The sequence below is a fragment of the Grammomys surdaster genome, unplaced genomic scaffold (genome assembly GCF_004785775.1).
Source record: "Grammomys surdaster isolate TR1022 unplaced genomic scaffold, NIH_TR_1.0 139, whole genome shotgun sequence".
Lineage (NCBI taxonomy): Eukaryota > Metazoa > Chordata > Mammalia > Rodentia > Muridae > Grammomys > Grammomys surdaster.
The window spans coordinates 7,996,790-8,015,247 of record NW_021604597.1 but is presented as its reverse complement, the minus strand read 5'-3'; positions in this window follow the sequence as shown (position 1 = coordinate 8,015,247).

The window sequence follows — 18,458 nt, the reverse complement described above, 5'->3', positions numbered from 1 at the left end:
GAGAAACTCTGTCTCGAAAAACCAAAACAAACAAACAAACAAAACAACAAATAAACAAACAAACAAAAAAACAAAAATATCGTAGAAATTACTCTGCTCCCCAAATATCTTATGTTGAAGTCTTAATACAGGGGAACTCAGTCTGGGTTTTTATTTAGAGACAGAGCTTTTAATGAGGCAACTGAGATAACATGAACTCACAAGAAAAGGTCAAAAGGTATTAAGTTTGAGTTATTAGAGTAAGAAGCTGTGGCATGCTACTGCACACTAGGGCAACAATTGAGAACAATAAGTTATTGTTCATCTTTTTAAAAGAGGATTTTGAAAGTCTTCACTATAAAAAAATCATAAACATCTGAAAACATTGGTACATTTTACCCGATTTAAACATTATATAAGGTATACATTACATGTATTAAATTAATGTTTAAATCTTATATTATTTTTAAACTTTGTATTAGTTTTGTGTATTTGTGTGTGTGTCCATGATGTCTGTATGGGCCAAGTGTGGAGATAGACACTTTTATTCCCAGCATTTTCGAGGCAGAAGCAGGCTGATCTCTGGAGTTCCAGGCCAGCCTTATCTCCATAAAGAGTTAGACAAACCAAGGTAACAAAGTGAGACCATGTCTCACAAACACAAAACACATTATGTGCCTATAAACACATACGGCATGATATGTGTGTGTGGTGTTCAGAGAACTGCCTTGTGGAGTTGACTCTTCATCTTTAAGAAGCTACTAATGAGCTCAGCCACTCTTTCCTTGGTTACAAAGCAGGGCTGTCACATGCCTTTGAATGTATACCATAATTCCTTTCATTTCATAAACCAAAATCCAGATCATTAATGAAATAAGCCCTTTCCTTCCTAAGTTGCTTTTGATCCTGGCATTTTATTATAGCAATAGAAAGGAAATTAGGATATTTACTAAATTATATTCATCTTCCAATTATACCTGTCTATCCAATTATTTACTTAACTCAACATAGACTTCTACATTTAAAAAATAAATGTTATTGTTTCTATTTGGGTTTTACAGCACATTAATAATATTATACAATGGATAATAGCATTTTTATTAACACGAAGTAGAGTAGCATCCACCCACATGCTTTTCTAAGTATGACCATATAGCTCTTTCACTTGTTTGGTCAGAGTTAACCCAAGGCGTGCAGTTTTTATCTCTATTACTCTGTAGTAAAGCTTTAGGTCAGGGATGATGATTTCCCCCAGCCTTTCTTTTATTGTTAAGAATTGTTTTGGCTATTATAGATTGTTTTGGCTTTCCAAATGAATTTGAGAATTGCTCTTTCCATGTCTTTGAAGAATTGTGTTGGAATTTTGATGGGGATTGCATTGAATCTGTAGATTGCCTTTGGTAGGATGGCCATTTTTACTATATTAATTCTGCCAATCCATGAGCATGGGAGATCTCTCCATTTTCTGAGACCTTCCTCGATTTCTTTCTTCAGAGACTTGAAGTTATTGTCATATGGGTCTTTCACTTGTTTGGTTAGAGTTAACACAAGGTATTTCAAATTATTTGTGGCTATTGTGAAGGGAGTTGTTTTTCTAATTTCTTTCTCAGCCTGTTATCATTTGTATAAAGGAAGGCTACTGATTTATTTGAGTTAATTTTATATCCAGCCACTTTGCTGAATTTGTTTATTGCTGGGACAGTTCTCTGGTAGAATTTTTGAGGCAACTTAAGTATACTATCATATCATCTGCAAATAGTGATACCTTTATTTCTTCCTTGCCAATTTGTATTCCCTTGATCTCTTTTTGTTGTCTTATTGTTCTAGCTAGCACTTCGAGTACTGTACTGAATAGATATGGGGAGAGCAGGCATCCTTGTCTTGTCCCCAATTTTAATGGGATTGCTTCAAGTATCTCTCCATTTAATTTGATATTGACTGTTGGTTCGCTGTAAATTGCTTTTATTATGTTTAGGTATGGGCCTTGAATTCCTGATCTCTCCAATACTTTTAACATGAAGGGGTGTTTTATTTTGTTAAATGCTTTTTCTGCTTCTAAGGAGATAATAATGTGAATTTTTTCTTTGAGTTTGTTTATATAGTGGATTACGTTAGTTGAACCAACTTTGTATCCCTGGTGTGAAGCCTACTTGATTGTGGTGAATGATGGTTTTGATGTGTTTTTGAACCGTATTTTTTTACTATTAGATTTTGCAATTTAATAAGCATGTAGGTATTGTATGTTGGTTTTAAATTTTTTACTAAAATACACATAGTTAGCATCTCTGTTATCCTAACACAGTTCAATGTGATGTCAGAATATGGTCCAGGAATGGAGTCCTGTGAGGAGAATTTGGAGTCCCTGTGAGAATACTTCAAGAAAAACAAGTCTTGTGACCTCAGGTTTTTTTTTTCCAAAATATGGAATTGTTCTTGGAATGTGTTTTTGTGCTCCTCCCAGGTATAGCATGTAGGTGCTTACTTCAGATTGCTCATTATTGTTTGCTGCCATCAGTCAATTCAATGTCTAAAATACATGTGACTTGTCTCTATGATTGTGTACAGGTTGAACTCATAAGTCTTTTCCTGAGTGACCTTTCTTGAGCGTATAACTGCCTGGGGCTCTGAATAAAGTTAGATATTGCAAGGGACTTTAGTCCCTTCACTTATTAGCACCATTCTTTCAGGTCTCATCACTTCTAGAGTGGTGACATGTTGAAATTCGTATTTCTGTATCACTACCACCACCCATTCACAGACCTCTCTTCTCAGATTGAAACTCCATACCCATTTGTTATGAGGCAACTTCCTGGGAACACTCCCTCCTGGAAGGAAACTTTGGAAGTAAGCAACCAGTCAGTGGAGGGAGTCTCTTAAATGATCAGAAGTCCCGTCCTCAAGGTTATGGGAAGAGCAATCAACTAGTTCAGGAGGAGACTCTCCAACCACTTGGCTACTTGCAAGTTGTACAGGGAGCTCCAGAGATATTACTTTGTGAGTTACCTCCCAGTCTGGCTTGAGCCTTTGATAATACCTTTGAGTCATCTGCACTCCTGTAACCAAGCTCTCACACCTGTACCACTGTAAGTAATACAATAAACTCATTGGCTTGCCAAATTGGGAGTTTGGTGAGTTCATTACTTTGGTAGCCTAATTGGGGTAAGCAGACATTTGCTCACCTCATCCCAGGAAAAGTCAACAGACCTAATATTAAGCATTAATTCCTCATTGCCCTCCTAACTCCAGACCCTGGTACCACCCTCTTGTTTTTATACTATTGAGTACTCTTAAGTATTTCATCTCAGTAGGAGTAGGAACCACACAATTGTCTTCTAGATTGGTTTATTTCACTTAGAATAATATCAAGACACATATACATCTGGTGTGTGTGAGAGCATCCTTGTTTTGAGGCAGAATGATACCATATTGCATGTATCCATAGAGCAGTTTGTCTATTCATGTCAGTGGGCACGTGGCTCCTTTCATCCTTTGGCTGTGAGTAATGTGGCCATGGATGTAGGTAGATAATGCTTGAGTTCTAGCTTTCAAACAAACCAGGGCTCAAATTTACCTACATCCTCATCAAACATTTATTTTTTTTCTAAATGATGAATATTGCTATGAATCTGTCTCTTCTGATTGCCAGAGGCAGTGGAGTATCTTCTGTGATCATTTGCCTCGTGGCTTCTTTTAAATCTCTTGTCTCTTGTCTTACAAGTCATCTACCACTTTTTACTTTGGGTAAAGACAGACTCTTTAGTTTATGCCCTTTCTATGATTTTGAAAATCAGACTTTTTGCTCCACCCATTCAGTGCTTAGTTGAGCCTTTTCTACGAAACATTTTATCATTTTTCTTACTAACTCTTCCTTTCCTCGTGTCTGCTTGAAGAATGCTCACCACATACTTTTATGATTTAATGCAATTAGGCTTCATTACAGGATATTCACACCCTATAGCCAGAATACAATGACTAATTAGTTTGCATGTGTTACTTTCCTGTCTCAGAGTACAAGAACTTCCTTTTGTGATACATGTATATCTGTAACAAAGTATTTGTTAGATGATTTGGGAAAAATGGTTAAACTAAAAGAATATTTATGTCTAGTTAGGCAGTGGTGGCGCATGCCTTTAATCCCAGCACTTGAGAGGCAGAGGCAGGCAGATTTCTGAGTTTGAGGCCATCCTGGTCTACAGAGTGAGTTCCAGGACAGCCAGGACTACACAGAGAAACCCTGTCTCGAAAAAACAAAAACAACAAACAACAACAACAACAAAAAAAGAATATTTATGTCTACTAAGAACAGATGCTAATAGTTTAAATTAATGACACTTTATTACAGATATAAAAACATATATTAAAATGTAATTTTCCATAATTACATTTATTATTAAATGTAATTACTAAATTAGTCTAATCTTTACAGCAGAAGGTACTTTTGACCTGGAGTTTGTAAGCTTATTAAACTAAATTTCATTGCTTTTCTTCTTGGACTGAGATGAAGAAAAATTACATGTGCTATCTCTTGGGGATCAGAGTGATCTGATGGAATGTCTGCATTTTTCTCACAAAGCAGATAGCACAACAACAGTGCTTTTGAAAGCTTTCTTTCCTCCCCCTTGGAATTATACAACAAATACCTCTAAGGTTCAAGTGTAACTTTCTTCTTGAAATGTTCCATCTGTGACCCCAGAATCTCTTCCCACATTTGGTAAAACAGAAAAGCAGGTTAAACATCATAAGGAATTCTCTTATCAGTGTGATATTTAGGAAGGTACAGCAATCCCTGAAGCAGCTAGGGCACTATTTAATGTACGATGGCCATAAAACCGACAAAACAGTTTCTAGGATATGGCCATGCCAGTCATTATTACAATAGAATGCAATAAGTATAAAGGATTTCCTCACGTGCTTATTTCATTGTGAAAGGACCATGGATAAACTAGAATGCTACGTCACCTGTAGTGTGTGGGGTGGTGGGGCAGGGGATGGGGGCAGCTCTGGTTCAGATAGGGTTTATTTACACATAAAATGGGCTAGGTTTTGTAACTTAATCAACAAAGAATTCGCTTATTCACCACAACAAAAATAATCTGAAATCACCCACAGAGAGCAAAAGAAACTGCCAGAGAAACCAGACTCACAGACAGAATAGGCACAAAACAGAATGGCTGTTTTCCCTCACCATTACAGACTGAAAGAAAGAAGACTGGCTATGGCAGAAAGAAGGTGCCTACTGAACAGTCCTCTGTGTCTGTGACTAGATATTAGGAAAAAAATGGTTCCCCATAAAGTAACTTTCTCATCAAATTATTTCACTGGCCAATGACTATTCCACCTAGAAGAGCCTTCATAGAAATGTTTTAAATCAGATTTGTCATTACTCCAAGCAAATTTATGACTCTATTAGTAAGGAATAAGAGTTTATATTGGGTAAGCAAGCCAGTAGTTTATCACATTTGAACTTTATGTTTTAAATCTTGCTGTTAGTTTTCTAAAAATTTATGTAAATGAGAGCCATAGTAAGTTACCTATATATCCAACACACACACACACACACACACAAACACACACACACATCACACACAAACACACACACAAACACACACACACATACACACACACACACACACAAACACACACACACATCACACACAAACACACACACAAACACACACACACATACACACACACATACACACACACATACACACACACATCACACACACACACATACACATATCACACACATCACACACATGTGGTGGTGATGAGCTTATTATGTCAGGAAAAATCTTGGCAGAAAATAGGTGAGAAGGATGTAAGTTCTCTCACATTAACAGCACATTAGCCATATCAGGCTGCCTGGGGAAGAGCAGGAGAAACCACAAGGCATGGCTGTTACTCATATATAGCACACTGCAGAACGTAGGAACCCACATAACAGTGCAGAGATCTGAAAAAAGTACCGGGAAATGACTGCCAACCTGTGTCCTCCCCAGCCACTGAACAAAGAGGCTGCAGAGTCCAAGGTTTCCATTCACCTCTCCCACACATGGAGACTTCAAAAGCCAGAGATCTGAGAACTTCAGATGTTAAACTCAGTCCAGCTGTGTCAGTAACTCACTCAGATTACTATTCTTTTTAATTCTTATATTGCTATTTCATGCTACTCTGGCATATCCATCTCAAATGGTTTGTTTCTGTGTGAACATTGCTTAGTTAAGTCTTAGGATCCTTGTGTTTCCCCACAACATACTATACCTTTCACCTGTATCTCATATTACTTCCAAATGTTTCCCTTTCTCTCAGCCTCTGGTATGTACGATGCAATCCTATATGGTGGTCTTTGACTTCCATAAGTGTTTCAGGATAAATAACCAAGGCTAAGCATGGTGCATACCAGATTTGAGTTATTAAGATTCACTGGGGTACTAGGAGGTTACTAGGGTAGGTAAGGATAGGGATACTATCCAAGTGACTTTAAAACAAATAAAAATATGTGTGAAAGAAGTAGCTGGAAGGAGAAAGTTGGAAATGGTTAAAGTCCATGATGTTAGAAATTGTTAAACTTGTTTAAGATTAGAATTCAAATGTAAAGAGGAGGCAATGAGGACGCACATACATGCAGGCCAAGCACCATGCACAGAATTAAAAAATGTAAATGCTTGTAACCACTTATAAAAGAAAAAAGTCTAACCTTGAAAAAAAATGAATAACTGTAACAACAACAACGAAGCATAAGGTAACAGCTGGAATTCTAAGACATATATGACACTCTGACGAGATCATGTCCTTTAGGGAGTTATGAATGTTAGACTGCATGAGAGACCAAATCTACAGGTCATGGGCCAAGAAGAATAATCTTGTTTTAAAGGCATGAAAAATTGTCAAAAAAAATCTATACCAGAAAATTCCCTAAAGTTAGAAAAAGAAATCATAGTCTGGATATAAAAGCATTTAGGGAGCCAACAGGAAGACCAGTAAAGAACTTCCTCTTACTATAATTAAAACACTAAATATACAGAATAAAAAAGTATATTGACAGTGACAAGAGAGAATCACCAAGTCATGTATAAAGGCAGGCTCATCAGAATAACAGCAGATTTGTCAACTGTAACTTTAAAAGTCAGGAGGGTTAGGATAGATGTACTTCAGGTTCTGAAAGATAACATCTGCCAACTACTGGCCCCCCAAAAAGCTGCCATCATTGAAGAAAAATAAAATCTTTCTGTGATAAAAATAGACTAAAGGAGTTTGTCATTGCTAAACTAGCTCTGCAGAAACTGTATGAAAGATCCTTGGAACCGAAGGGAAAAAGAGTCTATTCAGGAAGCCACAGGGAAAAACAGACCATGCTAGAATAATAGTTGAACAAGAAAGGAAGAAGAAAAACCAATCACTACAAAATTAACAAAAAGACATGTATCAATTCACACATTTCTATGATAACCCTGAATATTAATGGTCTTAATTTCCCACTCCAGACACACAATTGTAGATTGGATTAAAAAACAGGAGTCACCTATTCACTGCCTCCAAGAAAATGGACCTCACCACAAAAGACAGATATTTCCTTCGAGTAAAAGGACAAAGAAAAAAATGTATTCCAAGTAAGTGGACCTAGGAAACAGGTACCACTCTACTAATATCTCAAAAACCAGACTTCGAGCCAAAACCAGTGAGAAAAAATTAAGATGGTCAGTTGGGAATAATGGATCAAGAGGATAGTGAGTCTAAACACATTCCCTGATCACAGAAGCATCCGGTTTCATATAACAAGTACAACTAGAGGTAACATCTCAGACAAATGAAGCACAATAGCACTGAGAGACTTCAGTAACTGACAAATCTTTGCAACAACAACAAAAAATAAACAGAAATATGACGATTAAATTACATCATAGATCAAATTTGGACTAAAGAGACACCTATAGATCACTCCACACAAACACTGAAAAATATGCTCTGTTCTTAGCTGCTCTGTGTACACACATATATATCTCTATACAGACATATGTGAATACACAAGATTTTTTCCTCTACTCGAAGGATAAGCAGGCTGAGAAAGAAATTAGGGAAATGACACCCTTCACAATAGTCACAAATAATATAAAATACCTTGGTGTGAATCTAACCAAGCAAGTGAAAGATCTGTTTGACAAGAACTTCAAGTCTCTGAAGAAAGAAATCTAAGAAGATCTCAGAAGATGGAAAAATCTCCTATGCTCATTGATTGGCAGGATTAATATAGTAAAAATGGCCATCTTGCCAAAAGCAATCTACAGATTCAATGCAATCCCCATCAAAATTCCAAATCAATTCTTCATAGAGATAGAAAGAGCAATTTGCAAATCCATTTGGAATAACAAAAAACCCAGGATAGCAAGAACTATTCTCAACAATAAAAGAACTTCTGGGGGAATCACCATCCCTGACCTCAAGCTGTACTACAGAGCAATAGTGATAAAACCTGCATGGTATTGGTGCAGAGACAGGCAGGAAGATCAATGGAATAGAATTGAAGACCCATAAATGAACCCACACACCTATGGTCACTTGATCTTTGACAAAGGAGCTAAAACTATTCAGTGGAAAAAGGACAGCATTTTCAACAAATAGTGCTGGTTGAACTGGAGGTCAGCATGTAGAAGAATGCAAATTGATCCATACTTATCTCCTTGTACAAAGTTCAAGTCCAATTGGATAAAGGACCTTCACATAAAACCAGATACACAGAAACTAATAGAAGAGAAGGTGGGGAAGACCCTCGAATACTTGGGCACAGGGAAAAGTTCCTGAACAGAACACCAATGGCGTCTGCTCTAAAATCAAGAATTGACAAATAGGACCTCATAAAATTGCAAAGCTTCTGTAAGGCAAAGGACATTGTCAATAGGACAAAATGGCAACCAACAGATTGGGAAAAGATCTTTACCAATCCTACATCTGATAGAGGGCTAATATCCAATATATACAAGGAACTCAAGAAGTTAGACTCCAGACAACCAAATAACCCTACTAAAAATGGGGTATAGAGCTAAACAAAAAATTCTGAACTGAGGAAAATTGAATGGCTGAGAAGCACCTAAAGAAATGTTCAACATCCTTAGTCATCAGGGAAATGCAAATCAAAACAACCCTGAGATTCCACCTTACACCAGTCAGAATGGCTAAGATAAAAAACTCAGGTGATAGTAGATGCTGGTGAGGATGTGGAAAAAGAGGAACACTCCTCCTTTGTTGGTGGGATTGCAAGCTGGTACAACCACTCTGGAAATCAGTCTGGTGGTTCCTAAGAAAACTGGACATACCATTACCTGAGGACCCAGCTATACCACTCCTGGGCATAGACCCAGAAGATGCTCCAACATATAACAAGGACACATGCTCCACTATGTTCATAGCAGCCTTATATATAATAGCCAGAAGCTGGAAAGAACCCAGATGTCCTTCAACAGAGGAATGGATACAGAAAATGTGGTATATTTACACAATGGAATATTACTCAGCTATTAAAAACAATGAATTTGAGAAATTCTTAGGTAAATGGATGGAACCAGAAAATATCCTAAGTGAGGTAAGCCAATCACAAAAGAACATACATGGTATGCACTCACTGATAATTGAATATTAGCTTTATTCTTAATAGCCAGAAACTGGAAACAACTAGATGTCCCTCAACTGAAGAATGAATAAAGAAAACATGATATATCTACACAATGGAATATTATTCAGCTGTGAAAAACAAAGGCAACATGGATTTTGCAGGCAAATGGATGGACCTTGAGAATGTCATCCTGTGTGAGGTAACCCAATCCCAAATGACACGCATGGTATGTACTCACTTATAGGTGGATATTACTCATAAAGTATAGGATGTCCATGCTACACTCTCCACAGACCCAAAGAGGCTGGATAAGAAGAAAGGCACAAGCAAGGATGGTTGATTCTCACTTGGAAGCAGGAATGAAATGGTCATGGAAGGCAGATGGAGGGAGGAAACTGGCTGGGACAGGGATCTGGACATGAGTGTATGTGTGTGTGTGTGGGGGGGGGGGTTAGGGTCAGGTATAGGAAGAGTTAGGGAGTTTGGCCAAAGGCCATGAGAATGAATGGAAATCTCCAACTGGTCAGGGGAAAGGAGGAAACATCTCCAGGAAGAGACAGAGACCTGGGATAGGGAAAGTGACCAAGAATCAATGGGGGTATTCTTAGCATTGGAGACATGGAGCCTGTGGAGGCTGCCTCCTGTGTCCAGGCAGGCACCCTGGTGGAGCCATAGAGACACCAACCTACCCACAAAACTTTCAACCCAAAACTTATCCTGTGTACAAGAAATGCAGGGATTGGGGATGAAGCAGAGAGTGGGGGAATGGCCAACCAATAACTTGAGACCTATTTCATGGGTAAGCACCAATCCCTGACACTATTAATGATACTGTGTTATGCTTACAGACAGGAGTCTAGCATGGCTGTCCTCTGAGAGGCCCTAACCACCAATCAACTCAGACAGATGCAGACACTCACAGCCAAACAGTGGATGGAGCTTGAGGGCTTTTATGGAAGAATAGGAGGAAGGACTGCAGCCCCTAAGGGAATAGGAACTCCACTGGAAGAACAACAGAATCAACTAACCTGGACCCTTGGGGCTATCAGAAACTGAACCACCAACCAAAGAACATACACAGACTGGACCTAGGCCTCTCAGCATATATGTAGCAGATGTGCAGCTTGGTCTTCATGTAGGTCCTGAACAACTGGAGCTTGTATGTGAGACATGGTCTTCTAGCTGGGCTGCCCTATTTGGCCTCAGTGGGAGAGGAAGCACCTAGTCTCCCAGAGACTTGAAGTGCCAGGGTAGGGGGATACCCAGATGGCTCCAACCTGCTCGAAGGAGAAGAGGAGGGGAGAAGGACTGTGGTTGGCGGTGACCATGAGGGGGCCAGTGAGTGGGATGTAAAGTGAATAAGTGAAAATAAATAAATATAAATTAAAAAAACCAAAACATATATACTGCTAAGATATATGGGATATCTGAAAGCAACACAAAAATTTCTATACATATTCTATATATTTTTAAAATTTCTATACATATTCTATAAACTTCTATACATATTTCTATAGATACTCTATACATTTCTATCAAAATTAATCCAAGATGAGATTTAAAAATTTAAATAGATCTATTTCAAGAAGGTATATAGAATCAGTAATTAATTAAACATCTTCCAATTTAAAAAAAAAAAGACTAAGCCCAGACGGATTCACTGGTGAATTTTACCAGCCACTCAAGGTAGAACTAATACAAATGCTTCCCAAACTATTGCATCAACTAGAAAAGGAAACATTACCAAACCCCTTTTAACAAGCTAGTCCTACCTGATATCCAAAGTATAATAAAAAGGCAACAAATGGAAAATCACATACTAACTCTTTTGATGAACACGACAAAAAAAAATGTTTAACTAAATGCTTGCAAACACAATCAAGTTTATTGTGGGTTTATTCCAGAGGTATAGGGATGATTCAATATCAGCAAACCAATAATGTTGCTAATTACATAAATTGAATCAAGAACAGACATATGTTCATCTCAATAGACACAGAAAAAGCTTTTGATGAAATCTAGAATCCCTACACATTAAAAATCTAGAGAAAGTCATAACAAAGTATTTCAACATAATAAAAACTACACATGGCAAGCCAACAGTAAAAATTGAATGGGATAAAGCATTTTCACTAAAATCAGGATCAAGAGAAAGGTTGTCTATTTTCGTCACTCCTACTCAGCATCATACTGGAAGCCTCAGCTATGCAATAAGACAAGAAAGGAAATCAGAGGGACGCAAATAGGAAAAGAAGACAACAAGTATCTCTAGTTGCAGATAATATGATTTTATATGTGAAACCTTCAACAACTCCTCCAAACATTTCTAAGAACACATAAACACTTGCCTAGAAAGTAAATGAAAGATTCTTCCAATGAAAAGTCTAAGACAAGGAAGACACCGAAGATGGAAGATCTCCTGTTCTCTTGGATCAGTCTTTATACTGATAAGTCATCCTTGGAAAAGCAGCCTATGAATTCCACACAATCCCAATCAAGATTGTGCTTTCTTCACAGAAATAAAAACAAAAGGAACACAAACAAACAAACAAACAAACAAACAAGCAAAAAACACCTGAGCAAAAACAGTACTTCTGGAGGTATCACCATACCTGAAGTTTTAGGGTTACTATTGCTGTAATGAAGCACCATGACCAAAAGCAACGTGAGAAGGAAAGAGCTTATTCATATTCACTCACAGTTTCACAAACAGTTCATCATCAAGAGCAGTGTGGGCAGGACCTCAAGAAGGCAGGACCTTGGAGGCAGGAACTGATGCAGAGGTCAGAGGTCATCAAACAGTATTGATTACTTCTGTGGCTTTCTTTTTAATATACTTACTTTTATTTTATGTGCACTGTTGTTTTGCCTGCACATATGTTTGTGTGAGGGTGTCAGATCCCCTGGAACAGGAGTTATAGATAGTTGTGAGCTGCCATGTAGTGCTGCGAATTGAACCCTGGGTCCTATGGCTTTCTTATAGAACCCAGAACTACTGGCCAGAAGTGGCCCCACCAGCAATAGGCTGGGCTCTCGCACATCAATCACTAATTTAAGGAAATATCCAATAGGGTTACATATATCCTGATCTTAACTGAAGCATTTTTTCAATTGAGGCTCCCTCTTCTCTGATGACTAACCTGTGTTGACATAAACTAACACACCTAATTTCAAGTTAAAGTATAGAGCCATAGAAATTACAACAGCATGATACCAACAGAGAAACAGATGAACAGATCACTGCAATAGAAAGAGGGCTCCACCTGACTTTTTTATAAGGACACTGAAAGTACAAGTTGAAGAAAAGACATCGTCAACAAGTGTTGCTGGGAAAGCTGGGCATCTACATGTAGAAGAACGATAGACCTCACTCTCACCCTGCCCAAAGGTCAACGCCAAATAGATCCAAGACCTAAGCATGGGTTCTGAAACTCGGAAAGTCTTAGAGAAAAACATAACTAAAGGACTTGGATCTCAAGAGATAAGCCCAATAACCATCAAATAGGACCACATGAAATTGAATAGCTTCCATAAAGCAAATGGAATTGGACAGGATCCTTCCAGTTTCCATCTGCAATCAGGGCTGATCCTGTGCCACAGCACTCCATACCCAAATACCACTGGGAGAGAGCAGGTCTCCGAGGAGTGCTGACAGGTAAGACCACCACTTCTGCTCAGAGGGACTTGCCTGGAGCCCTCAGGACACAGGAATTGAGGAGCAGCCTGGGACAGGATCATTCCGATTTCCATCTGCACAGGGAGCTGATCCTGTGCCACAGTGTTCCATACCCAAATACCATCGGGAGAGAGCTGGTCTCCCAGGAGTCCCAACACACCTGTGAACAAAGGTAAGACCACCACGTCTGCTCAAACTCCTGGCCCAAGAGGGGCCAGCCCAGAGCTATCAGAACACAGGAACCAAGGAACAGCTGGGGACAGGATCATTCCAGTTTCTGTCTGTACCCTGGAGCTGACCCTGTGCCACAGCTCTTCATACCCAAATTCCTCCCGGAGAGAACTGGTCTCCCAGGAGTACTGATACACAGGCTTGCAGGAGGGACAAGCCACAGTCAGAGACAGCAAGACCAGCTAACACCAGAGATAACCAGATGGCAAGAGGCAAGGGCAAGAATATAAGCAACAGAAACCAAGGCTACTTGGCATTATCAGCATTATCAGAACCCAGTTCTGCCATCACAGCAAGCCCTGGATACCCCAACACACCAGAAAAGCAAGACTCTGATTTAAAATCACATCTCATGATGATGATAGAGGACTTTAAGAAGGACATAAATAACTCCTTTAAAGAAATACAGGAGATAACAAATTATATATAAAATAAAATGTCTAACAGAAAAAAAAGAAAGAAAAAAAAAAGAAATACAGGAGAACACAGGTAAACAGCTAGATGCCCTTAAGGAGGAAACAGAAAAATCCCTTGAAGAATTGCAGGAAAACACAACCAAACAGGTGAAGGAATTGAACAAAACCACCCAGGATCTAAAGATGGAGATAGAAACAATAAAGAAATCACAAAGGGAGACAACTGTGGAGATAGAAAACCTAGCAAAGAAATCAGGAGTCATAGATGCAAGCATCACCAACAGAATTCAAGAGATAGAAGAGAGAATCTCAGGTGCAGAAGATACCATGGAAAACACTGACACAGCTGTCAAAGAAAATGCAAAATGCAAAAAACTCCTAACCAAAAACATCCAGGAAATCCAGGATATAATGAGAAGACCAAACCTAAGGATAATAGGTACAGAAGAGAGTGAAGATTCCCAACTTAAAGGGTCAGTAAATATCTTCAACAAAATTATAGAAGAAAACTTTCCTAACCTAAAGAAAGAGACACCCATAAACATACAAGAAGCCTACAGAACTCCAAATAAATTGGACCAAAAAAAAAATACCTCCCATCACATAATAGCCAAAACACCAAATGTACAAAACAAGAACAGAATATTAAAAGCAGTAAGGGAAAAAGGTCAAGTAGCATATAAAGCAGACCTATCAGAATTATACCAGACTTCTCATCAGAGACTCTGAAAGCCAGAAAATGCTGGGGCAGATGTCATACAGACCCTAAGAGAACAAAAATGCCAGCCCAGACTACTATACCCAGCAAAGCTCTTAATTACCATAGATGGAGAAACCAAGCTATTCCTTAACAAAACCAAATTTACACAATATCTTCCCACAAATCCATCCCACAAAGGATAATAGATGGAAAACTCCAACACAAGGCGGGAAACTACATCCTAGAAAAAGCAAGAAAGTAATCTTCTTTCAACAAACCCTAAAGAAGATAACACAAACATAAATATAACATCAAAAATAACAGAAAGCAACAATCACTATTCCTTAATATCTCTTAACATCAATGGACTCAATTCTCCAATAAAAAGATGCAGACTATCAAACTGGATACATAAACAGGACCCAGCATTTTGCTGCATACAGGAAACGTACCTCAGTGACAAAAACAGACAGTACCTCAGAGTAAAAGGATGGAAAACAATTTTCCAAGCAAATGGTCCCAAGAAACAAGCTGGAGTAGTATGAAAATTAAAATTAAAATAAAAAAGAGAGAGAGAGATAGGGCTGTAGAGATGGTCCAGAGGTTAAAGGCAGTGCCTGGGTTCCTAGGAGACCCGGGTTCAATTTCCGACACGCACACAGTGACTCATAACCATCTGTAACTCAAGCCCTAGGAGACCTAACATTTTCTTCTGGCCTCCATGGGCACTCCATTGTGCACTCCATAATACACAGACATACATGTAAGCAAAATATCCATATATATGTATACATACACACACATACACACACACACATATATATGTATGTATATATATCTACACATATATACATATAAACATACATATACATACATATGGAATGCCATATATTTGTAGCAAATAGGACTTTCACACAGAAATCAGGAAAAAAAAATGCTAAAAAAATCTCCTATCTACCAGAAAAATAGAAATACGTTTTTCAGAGAAAACTAGAGCAGCAGCCTGCATGTAAGCAAGAATCATGGGGCTGCTCTGAGTACAAATGTGAGCACTATGACCAAGGAGCCAAATCAGGTACATTTGTTTTGAAGCACAATGCAAGGTGTGGTGCCACAGTCCTATAATCTCGGTATTTGTAGAAGCAGGCGGCTTACCATTTAAAGACAAGCCATGGTTACATAGTAAGACTCTATTTCAAAAAACTAAGGGCTGGTATGTAGCTCATTGGCACAATACTTGCCCAGCAGGTAAAGGGGCTTGGGTTCAATTCCCAATACCACAGAAACAATAAATCATGAAGAAATATGAACTCAGAAGCCAGCAAAGTCAGTATACACAGTTATTTTGAGGTAGGAATTGCTGGACAGATACAAAATATACAATAGCTAGGTAAGAGATGTCTAAAGAAGTGATCCAGGTAACCAGAAAGATGACAAGCAAGGACAAGACCACCAGAAATCATCTGAAAGTTGATGTTTCACAGTGAAATGTAATTTCATAAATAAAAAATAAGTGTTTACAATTAAAAAATGGCATTTAAGAGATGAGAATTGAAAATTAAAATGGGATGTGTAGCTAAAGGAATCACCCAGAATGCAGTACTGAAAGGAAAAAGGTGGAAGCTCTGGAGAAAGTGTCGCCCTTTCCTTAATAGATAGACTCTGTTTCGACAGGAATGATGATAGAAAGACAGAAAAACAAAAACATAAAATTTACCAGCAAAGACTGACATTAAGATATAATTAAAGACATAGGGAAATGATGTGACAAGGAACAGTAAGTACATAGCAGGAATGTATGTAGAAAGATAAAGGTCTGTATAAACAGCCTGCAGAATGACCAGCTCGAAGGTTCTTGGACTGTGTGAAGAGACCCTGTATAATATTACTTCAAGTTCTATTATGTTGAACATACAAGGCAAAAATCCTCAGAGTAAAACTGAGTGGATAAAATTGAGCATATAAATTTCAGATGAAAAATTTAAAACATCTATTTATACTTCACACTCCTTCCTTCCTTCCTTCCTTCCTTCCTTCCTTCCTTCCTTCCTTTCTTTCTTTCTTTCTTTCTTTTTTGTTTGTTTTTGTTTTGTTTTTCAAGACAGGGTCTCTCTGTCTCAAGAACCGCTCTTTCTGTCCTGGAACTCACAGCTTAGGTTGGCCTCCAGCTCAAATATACACCTGACTCTGCCTCCTGTGTTCTGAGATTGAAAGCACGGACCACCACCATGCTGCTTCAAACACATTTCTTCAAGTGAAGAGAAAGGGGGGGGGAGGAAGCATAAAATGGTACTAATAGAATTGTTCACATATATTCGAGTATATGTCAGTTATTACAATGAATATAAGTGGAATAAATGTGTCAACTAATGGATATGTGTCATATTGGATAAAATGACAAATTTTCACAAAATTCTATGTAAAATTTATGGGACACATCTAAAATGTGAAGATGGAGAAAGGGTAAAAACAAGCTGAGCTAAACATGTTTTGTTTTTGTTATTTTCAACATATATTTCAATTTTTTTGAGATGTGATTCGCAAAAAGTACTGTTTTTCTAATACTTTTACTTGGGAGTTGGAAGACGGGATCACGAGTTTGGAGTCACTGTGAAGTTGGCTAAATATCAAGACTGACACTAGCCGGAGCTACAAGAGACCCTGTATCAAAAAACAATAAGACAAAGTTGAAGTGGAGAAAACAATATAATAGGTAAAAGCTAATAGAGCTGAGATACTCATCTTAATATTCATAAAATAGACCCCAAGACAAAGTACTAAAGAAGTTAAAGAAGACAATTAATGATAGGCTAAATTTGAAATTTTCCTGATTATTATATTACTTTTATAATTAATTTACTTCCCATAAAAGAAAATATGTGGGTGAAGATTTTAGATGACTTAGATTTAATTCTGACTTTTGTAATTGGGTAAATAGAGCCTATGTTTTAATTTCTGTTCAACTACTTATTAAGTTGTATATAATTATTATGACCTTTTTTGTTAGCCAAATTATTAATTTACGGAGTTACATAGTTTACATTATCTAGGCACCAAATGACTTCCACATCCAAGTCGTTCCACATGAAAGAATTTTGAGATAGTGCACGTAGTTAAAGCACATCCCAGATTTAAGCATGTGACTAACTAGCTGTTACCCACACACCATTCTGAATATGTGCACTAGCAACAGAGCCATGACTCTCTAGGCTGCTGCCCAGACACTGCTACTCTGAAGAAAGGAGAGGAGGTACAAGCCAGGGATTCTTTTTCTTATACTGATACTCCTCTGAGTTCAACCTATATCGTTCCTAATCCCCAATATTCTGCCTCTACTGCAACTTTTTGAAAGGTGTGATAAGCAATAGTTAGCTGATCTGGGAACAGAACATTGTTTACACCGTACTGGTACTGTGCTAGGGAAGTTGGTTCTAAGGAAAATAAGCACAGAACAACTTTCTTAAAGACCTAAAACCACAGCCATAAATGTGCTCTCCTAGTATACAAACTACAATTTAAGCTGTAGTTAGCAGAATATCATTTTCATAGCTATTTAAGATTTACTGTAGCAACTGCAGACAAATAATACCATGTGGAAAAAGTAAAACAGTAATTAAAACTCATTGTTACAGTTTTAAAAAATATGAAAAAGTGGTAGGCTCTAAACTCTTATGGTTTTTACACTTGATTTTTGTAAAAAAAAAAAAGGAAAACTGCAATGAAATTAATTTTTTTGCTTTTTGCAACATATGTTTTTGAATCTGTACATTAGGATTTCCAAAATGTGCAGTTCTCCTAATACTTTCAATGTTTCAAGCCAACAATAAAAGAATATGAATGAAATAA